General features: G+C 47.9%; 1 long non-coding RNA gene across 1 annotated transcript; it reads right to left on the bottom strand.

Annotated features, from left to right (window-relative positions):
* Positions 1-3,610: 3,610 nt before the first annotated feature.
* LOC147000684 (uncharacterized) lies at positions 3,611-7,607 on the bottom strand. Its single transcript, XR_015045769.1, has 3 exons — positions 7,303-7,607; positions 4,283-4,391; positions 3,611-3,841 (listed from the first exon to the last, which is right to left on the bottom strand). It is a non-coding gene; the product is annotated as an uncharacterized LOC147000684 (long non-coding RNA).
* Between the last annotated feature and the right edge of the window lie 1,467 nt (positions 7,608-9,074).

Genomic DNA, 9,074 nt, shown 5'->3' with positions numbered 1-9,074 from the left:
TGGGTGACTCTTACACTACCCAAGTTCAGCTGCAGACTTGAGATACAACCTTGGCCACCTCTGGAACACAGCTTCTGTGTGCTGACCCTGAGGGAATACTTTCCAGAAGATTTCACCTCTGTAATGATGGCCTCTTCTTAACCAGCACTAATTTCTCAGCCCCAGCTGACCAGTGTGAATTGTCCCAGTAAAGGTTTTACTTCAGTGGTTCTGGTCTCCTGTTAATCACAGCTGATTCCTTAACCCAAGCTAACCAGAAACACAGATTCTCAACTCAAAATAACAAAGGGCCCTGATAGTGTTTAGGTGACTCTCAAACTTCTCTCTGGAATGTCTGTCATGAGCCAGGCCTCCTTCCTCTGCACTACTCTCAACTTTCTTATCTTCCAAGCTCCTACAGAACCCCTGTGGCCCTCCACACTCAATGGCTTTTCTAATCTAACGTTCCAAAGTCCTTCCACAATCCTCCCCAAAACACGGTCACATCTGTCAATACTCTACTATGCTGGCACCAACTTAGTTAGGTTTTCTATCGCTGACGTGAAACACCAAGACCAAAGCAAGTTGGGGAGGAAGGGTTTATTCGGCTTACACGGTCACGTTGCTGTTCATCAGTGAAAGTAGTCAGGCAGGAACTCAAACAGGGAGGGAACCTAGAGCCAGGAGCTGATGTAGAGACCACAGAAAGGTGCTTGTCAGTTTGCTTCTCATGGCCTGCTCAGCCTGCTTCATTACAGAACCCAGGACCACCAGCCCAGGGATGGCCCCGCCCACAATGGGCTGGCCCCACCCACAATGGGCTGGGCCCTCCCCCATCAATCACTAATTAAGAAAATGCCCTGCAGGCTTGCCTACAGCCTGGACTTATGAGGCATTTTCTCAATTGAGGTTCCCTCCTCTCAGATGACTCTAGCTGGTGTCAAATTAACATAAAAGTACCCAGTACATTTGGTCCAGTATCAACCTGACAACACAGACACCTCACTTTTCAGTGAGAACCTTCCCATTCTTATTTCTCCCCAAGATGGCATGTTAATATTAAGATCACAATTTATGTTTGTTTGTTTGTTTGTTGTTGCCGGGCAGCGGTGGCGCACACCTTTAATCCCAGCACTAGGGAGGTAGAGGCAGGCGGATTTCTGAGTTAGAGGCCTGCCTGGTCTACAGAGTGAGTTCCAGGACAGCCAGGGCTACACAGAGAAACCCAGTCTCGAAAAACAAACAAACAAAAGATCACAATTTAAAATATAAAAAAATTTAAAAGTACCATAGTCTCCTTTAAAATATCCAAAACCTCTTTTAAAAGTTCAAATTCTTTTAACTGTGGACTCCTATAAAATAAAAATTACTTTCTTAATTCGAGAGGTAAGAATCAGGGCACAGTCACAATGAGATCAAAGCCAAACCAAATCTAACTGTAAATAACTCAGTGGCCAATGTCTGGGATCTACTCACGTCCGAGGCTCCTTCAAAGGCTTGGGTCACTTTCTGACTCTGCCCTCTGAAGCACACAGCTTGTCTTCTAAGCTCAGGCCGGCTCCTCTCCACCACTGCTGCTGTTGTTCATGGTCATTCCAAGAAGAGGATCATGATACCAGAGATCTCTGCTGCCTCTGGGCTGCACTTCAGTCAACAGCCTCCCCTGGGCTCTCTTCATGGTGCCAAGCCTCAGCTGCTCTCCATGACCCCTTCAATCCTGGGCCTTCAACTGCCACTGAGGCTGCACCAACACCCATGGCCTCTCCTGGCCTCTCCCAGTGCCAAGCCTCGGCTGCTCTGCATGATCCCTTCTCGCCTTCAAAACCAGTACCACCTGGGTGATGCTCACACCACCACACTGAGCCTGCCAACACGAGCTACAACCATAGCCGCCTCTGGAACACAGCTTCTGTGTGCTGACCCTAAGCAAACCCTTCCCAGAAAATTTCACCTCAGTGATTCTGGTCTCTTCTTAATCAGCACTGAGGTCTCAGCTCCAGCTGATCAGCATCAATTGTTCCAGGAACTCAAAGACTTCACTTCAATGGTACCGGCCTCTTTTTAATCACAGCCTCTTCAGCCCCAGCTTGTCAGACAGATTCACAGAAAAGGCCCAGTGGAGTCTTTGCTCCCTTCTGATACTTACAAGCCAGGACTCCGTCTTCTGCACTGCTCTCAGCATTCTTACCTCCCAAGCTCCCACAAAGCATCGCTCTGAGCTGTCGACACTCAATGGCTTTTCTTGCCTAAAGTTCCAAAGCCCTTCCACAGTACTTTCCCAGATGTAGACACTTCCGTCACAGCGATCAATCTCTCACTATCCTGGTACCAATCTCTGCCTTAGCTGGGGTTACTACAGCCGTGATGAAATGCCATGACCAAAAGCAAACTGGGGAGGGAGGAAAGGGTTTATTTTGGCTTAAACATCTGTTCATCATTGTAGGAAATAAGGAAAGGAAGACAGGCAGGGCAGGAACCTGGAGGCAGGAGCTGATGCAGAGGCCATGGAAGGGTGCTGCTTACTGGCTTGCTCCTCATGGCTTGCTTGGTCTGCTTTCCTATAGAATCCAGGACCACCAGCCCAGGGATGTGATCCCTCTACACACACACACACACACACACACAAGGAATTGGGCCTTCCCCCATCAATCACTAATTAAGAAATGCCTGATCTTAGGGAGCTATTTTCCTTTCTCTCTCTCTCTCTCTCTCTCTCTTTCCCTTTTCCTTTTCTTTTTGGTTTTTTGAGACAGGGTTTTTCTACGTAATCCTGGTTGTCCTTGAGTGCTGGGATTATGGTCATGTGCCACCACCGCCCCACCTCTCAGATGACTTTAGCTCTTGACAAGCTGACACCAAAACAGCCAGCACACCCTCCGTTTTGTGCCTGCAGCTTCTCTCTTCACAAGGAATATTCCTTTCTCTGAATCTTCCTGAGAGGTCTTGTGCCCCAGACATCAAAGGTTGATTGGGGCTTGGGTAAGGGGAGCTGGGGGAGGGGGAAGAAAGCTATATGAAGTTGTTTTATTTCTCAAGTATTAGAAGGCCCCCTTCCTGCTCCTTAAGCCAAGCTAGAGAGGCACCCTGGGACTTTGTCTGTACCAGTGCACATGTCTGGGTCTCAGGCTGGCCTGAATTTCAGGCCGGGTGATGCTGGAGATTAGCAAGACCTGAGATTTGTCATCTTTGTCTATAGGTTGGCATTGGCTTCTTGGTCTTCAGGCAGCTGGGTCTTTCATGCATTCTGTATGATTTTCATAGCAGCGTTCAATGTGAGTCTGGAATATGCTTGTGCAGCTTCCAGCACAGTTCCTGATACAGTTCTTGTTCCCCTCTGAAACTTCATGAGCCTGGCTTTCACTATCCACACTTCTATTGGTATCTAGGATCCCGAACTCCCATCAGAATCTCCCATCAAGCCCAGAATTCTAGGACTTCTATAACCCACAGCTCCAGAAACTTACACATGATTGTCACAAACTTGTTCTAAAGACCTAAGAACCACAAGGATAGTTTATCAAAGTGGTAACCCCACTCCTGGTACCAATTTTCTGAATTAGCTACTTTTCTTATTGCCATGACCAAATACAAGAAGCAACTGACAGGAGAAAGTTTATTTTGGCTCGTGGTTTTCTGGGACAGTCCATCAGGTTGGGGAAAGCATGAAGGCAGAAGCAGCCCCTGAACATGGTCACTGTTCTATTGCTGTGAAGAAGCACTGTGACCACAGCAACTATTACAGAGAAAGCATTTACTTCCTTAGTTTCCAAGGTTTTGTTCATTATCATCATGGCAGGGAGCATGGCAGTATCCAGGCAGGTGCTGGAGCAGTAGCTGAGAGCTACATCCTGATCCTGATCCTCTATAGGGAGAGAGAGAGAGAGAGAGAGAGAGAGAGAGAGAGAGAGAGAGAACTCCAAGGCTGGCATGGGCTTTTGAAACCTCAAACTCCCGCCCCCCAAGCCCCCCCCCCCCAATGACATACTTTCTCCAACAAGGCCACCCCTCCTCCTAATCTTTCTAATCCTTTCAAATATTGCCACTTGGTATGAGCCTATGGGGGCATTCTTATTCAAACCATCACAGCTATGGTGGCAGGAACATGAGGCTACTTACTCACACTTGGACCAATCATAAAGCAGAGAGCTGAATGGTGGTGGTGGTGGCAGTGGCACTCAGTATGCTCTTCACTGTTTACTCTTTTATCTAGCCCAGGGCCCTGGTTTGTGGGGTGCTGAGGGTCTTCCCCTCTCAGCTCATCCTCTAAAGACACCCTCTAGACACACCCAGTGGTATACCTCACCATCATATGCATCTCTAAATCCAATCAATTAGCTTCAGAATTAACCAGCACACCAGGTACAAAGGTGAATGTCGATTGCAAGCTTGCAGAAACGTTCAACCAGGATGACCTGTTGGCAGGGCAGAGACGGAAGAGTGTGACTCTGGGATATCAAGAAGGGCAGAAGATAATAAAGTCCACTTCAAGCCCATCAACACGGCAGTTAGGAACTGGGCTTACCCTGGGGTTACTGGGACTGGTGATACCTGGGGGCAGCCTGCCTGTGTAAAGCAAGGCCCTTACTGAGCTTCTCCTCATCAGCGGGGGTTCAGACCTGGCTGGTTTGTAGGCACACTAGCCACGATCAGCACAAGTCACAAGTGCCACTCATTTACACCCATCCCCCCAGCCTAAAACTTTCTCCTAAGGTGCCAGGGGACAAGTCAATCTGAAGGATCAAAACCAGACCGTGGTGTACAGCTCTCCCCTTCAAACTGAAGCCACCCTGGGGGACAGGGGTATCGTTATCCCATGATTAACCATAAATAGGGTCCCGATGGAAAGTGGGAAGGAAAAAAGACTACTCTAATGGCAAATTTTTCTTTTTTAGGTTTAAAACTCTTGCTAAAATTCATAGTGAGTCAGTGCTTTGGAATAAAAGTATCATAAGCCAATGCCCCGGGTATCATACACCAGTGCCACAGGTATCATACGCTAATGTCAGGGAGGTGCTGTGGGTGTCCTTTTGTTGCTGTTTTGTTTTGTTTTCTTTCCTATGTCAATGTGGCTTCACGAGTGTGAGATTTCAAGAGGTGAAGATACATGGATCCACCCTACGCGATCCGATCTGTAAATCTGTAGATGGTCAGGTGCAGCCTGCCTGAGGTACACTCTAAATGGTACCACAGGCCCATATCATCGTCTCCTTAAGATCCCAAGCTGGAGGTTCTGACTTGCTTCAGAGTCACACAACCCGAACTCCCAGGGAAATCTAAATCAAGGCCCCTGAACAGGCTGGGGTTATTTCTACAGAAACAGGGCTTCTAAGACATTTCTCTTAGAACAACAACAGTTCTGCTGAGCTACATACCCTCCAGAGGCCAGGTCATCCACAAACCTTTATGGTCAACATGGGGCAACCATCACCATAACTGAACTTAAAATAGTTCCGGTACCATAGCACACATCTCCCTTCTGCCTCTGGCGTCTTTCTTTCTTTCTTTCTTTCTTTCTTTCTTTCTTTCTTTCTTTCTTTCTTTCTTAACTTCTTTCTTTCTCTCTTTCCTTCTTTCTTTCTTTTAGATTTATTTATTTATTTTATGCATATGGGTACACTATTGCTCTCTTTAGGCCAACCAAAAGAGGGCATCAGACCCCATTACAGATAGTTGTGAGCCACCATGAGAGTGCTGGGAATTAAACTCAGGACCTCTGGAAGAACAGTCAGTGCTCTTAACTGCTGAGCCCTGTCTCTCCAGCCCTGGCATATTTCGTATAAATGAAATTATGCAATATGTGCTCTTTCAGGAACTGAATTCTTTCTACAGCTATAGTTTTGAGGTTTATATATGTGATAACAGGTAGCATGTTACATGTTTACATGTTACAACATGTATCAGTACTGTATCCCTCTTTAATTCATTAATTAGGGGGGTTGTTTTTTAAAGTTTTTATTCATTATTAGTAGTCAGAGTGTATGTGTGTGCATGTGACAACATGTAGCATACTACCTGTTTACATGTTACAACATGTATTGGTACTGCATTACTCTTTAATTCATTAGTCAGGGGCTTTGTTTTTAAAGTTATTTATTAGTAGTAGTCTTAGTGAATGTGTGCACGTGTGTGTGCTCGGGAGCACATGTGCTACACTGTGCTTATGGAGGTCAGAGGACAACTTCCAGAATTGTCACCTTTTACTCTGTTGAGACAAGGTCTCTCTGGCTGCTGCTGCTGTATTGCAGACTCCAGGCTAGGTGGCCCTTGAGCTTCCCCTGGCTCCTCTGACTCTACCTCCCATCTCACCGTAGGAACGGTGGCATTACAGACGCATGCTACTGCATCTGGCTTTTTAGGTGGAGTCTGAGGATCGAATCCTGACCATCAGGGTTGGATGGCTAGCACTTTCAGCTACTGAGCTATTTCTCTGGTCCTTTGTGTCTTTAAGATAGGGTCTTGCTATGTAGCTGAGGCTGGCTTTGAACTCCTGCCTTTTCTGCCTGCACCTGTGGAGGGCTGGAATTATAGGCAGTGACTGCTGTGCCAAATTTGCATTACTCTTCATCGAAGATAGCCTACCACTGTGTGGCTAGGTCATCAGGTAACTGTGTCTGTCCCTCAGCTGAGGGGCAGTCAGGTTGTCTCTACTTCTGGCTATTAGGAACACACTGCACAGACTCTCACATGCAGGCTTCTGGGTGGGGGCTTTTCAGTTCTCCCAGGATCGAAGTTGCTGGGTGATGCACTGACTTTACGTATATGGGATTTCAGGACCTGCCAGCCTGCTCTGAACAGCTGCTGCCTCGCCCCACATTCACACCAGCAGTGTGCTCAGGCTTCCGGTGCCTCTACGAGAGTAGGATGCTTTCTAGAGCGACTGGAGAAAGAATAGACGATAGGGAAGAAGTGAGCATCCATGCCCTTCCTGGAGAGCTTTAGGAGACACAAGAGATCTGCTTCCCTTTCATCCGCCCAACTGAAGCTGGTTTGATCAAAGCCTGTCCCCTGAATGGAGCGCAATTAGGGAAGGGGCTGGGCCCTCTTATGCGATTCCATTTTCTCTCTCAGAAACATAGGTAGACGTGTAAGCCTTTACTTAAGTTCAGCTACAAGTAACATCTGGTCCGTGACAGATGGCACAGATGAAGAGTGGTCCCGTAAGATTAATTATCCCGTGAAGCCATCTTGGATTGTGCCAAGTCTGCCGTATGACATCCATAGAACACAGAAAATGTCTAGCAATGCATTCTGTAGAACATACACCATGGCCTGACACTATGCAAAAATAGCAGTGGGAAAACGGTTTAAAAGGCGGGTTCAAACCTGGGGACTCGGGATGCAACAGCAAGCTTCTGCCAGGCAGCGCACAGGATGCACGAGCCTGGGTGAGAGACGAAGGGATTCTGAAGGGAGAGGTTTGCCCTGTCAGAGCAATGGAGAAGTGCCCTGTGCGGCCATGACGAAAGCCTCCACCAAACCCAGAGGCCAGGTAACATCTTCAGCCGGTCTGCAGAAAAGAGCAGAAATGCAGAATGGATACTAGGTACACAATTCTCTCCAGAAGCCTGGACAACCATGCCCTGCAGCCATGGAGGGCATCATCAATGTGACACAAGACCAGGATCTACAGCTAGGTCAAGGTTGGCTATGCTTTAATTATGTGCGACAGGGTCCTACTATATTCCCCAGGCTGTTTTCCAACTCCTGGGATCCAGTGGTCATAGTCTCCCACGCAGCCAGGATAAACGTCCTACGCCTGTATTGAATCTTATGTTCATGAAGCAGACAAGGTGCACATGGGGAGTTCTTCCTAATGTCAAGCCGAATTCCAATTTGCCATTGTACAGAGTTGCTCATGAGCTATTTCCTCCATACCCAACTAACTCAGGGAAGTAGCATTATGGGGTGTGTGTGTGTGTGTGTGTGTTACTGTCCACACACTCTTCAGAGCAGCCCTGAAGTCAGGGCCCTACAGTGTAGTGTAATGCAACAGCCAGGTTCACACGGGACCAGATTAGCAATTGGGTTGGGAAGAAGAGCTGCGTCCCAGATGACCACACCACACAAGCTAGTGTCTGTACCTCTTCCTCGAAGGCCACCTGGTTCCTCTGGTCGTGTCAGCTGGGTCATTTTTGCAGTGACTGGGCGTCTCCTGGCTGTCTCTGCACACTTAGGCTTCTTACCACACAAGTCGCTGGGTAGGACCGAACCGTTAGCTCCTGTGCTCAGCCGTTCTCCTCACTCCCCTTTGCAAAACCTTCCTCCTCATTCTACTGGCCATCCTTTGACTTCCAGTTCAGGCCATAGCTGAGGCCTGGCTCCCCTCCAAGCCTCGCTCCTCCTCACAGGCCTCTCAGGACCAGGGCATGTCACCATCGGGGAGCAGTTCAGTGTCCCCACAGCCAGCCTCTGTGGCTCCCAACTGCTCTCAGCCGCACCTGCTCTGGTCTGCTTCATACCCACCTGGTCAGTTTCTCCAGTTTCCAGAACTTTCTCTTCCCTTGTATTTCTCTGCCTCTGAAATATCTTTCTCCAGTCTGACATGCAAATCCACCAGGGATCTCTGTTCAGAATCCCAATTTTAACGGCACTCAGAAATCTCCTTCTCCGTCCCTGTGGCCCCGGCTACGCCCACACTCTCCTGCAGACCTTGCTGTCAACTGTTACAACTGGAACACCCCCACATCATATCTCACCCAGCAAGCGGCTGCCTAGCCACAGCTTTCTTGAGACCTGATTCATCTTCAGCAGCGGCACAGTCCCATCTCATCCTGTACCGCGAGAACCCATCCACTGTCTCAAAGCTCTGGCTGTTTCCTCTCTGCCTCCAATAGGGAAGGCAACATTGTGTACGTTAGAGCATTCATGGAATTTTACAGGCATTCACAAACAAAGCAATGGTAAAACGACTGCCAAATCAGAGAGAAAACTGGTCAACACCCTGCAAAGGAACGAGCCATAACCTTCTCCGTTATCTTTCTTTAAAAACAGAAATCAACACGTTCGCATTCGTATTGACTGCACCTAGGTTTACCAAGCTTTAAAAAGCAGAGTCAAACCTATTTAAAAAAAAAAAAAAGTTTGTTCTCTGGAAC

This window comes from Mus caroli, unplaced genomic scaffold (genome assembly GCF_978045245.1).
Source record: "Mus caroli unplaced genomic scaffold, Mus_caroli_1 scaffold_17, whole genome shotgun sequence".
NCBI classification, from domain to species: Eukaryota; Metazoa; Chordata; class Mammalia; order Rodentia; family Muridae; genus Mus; species Mus caroli.
This window is presented reverse-complemented; position numbering and strand designations above follow the sequence as displayed.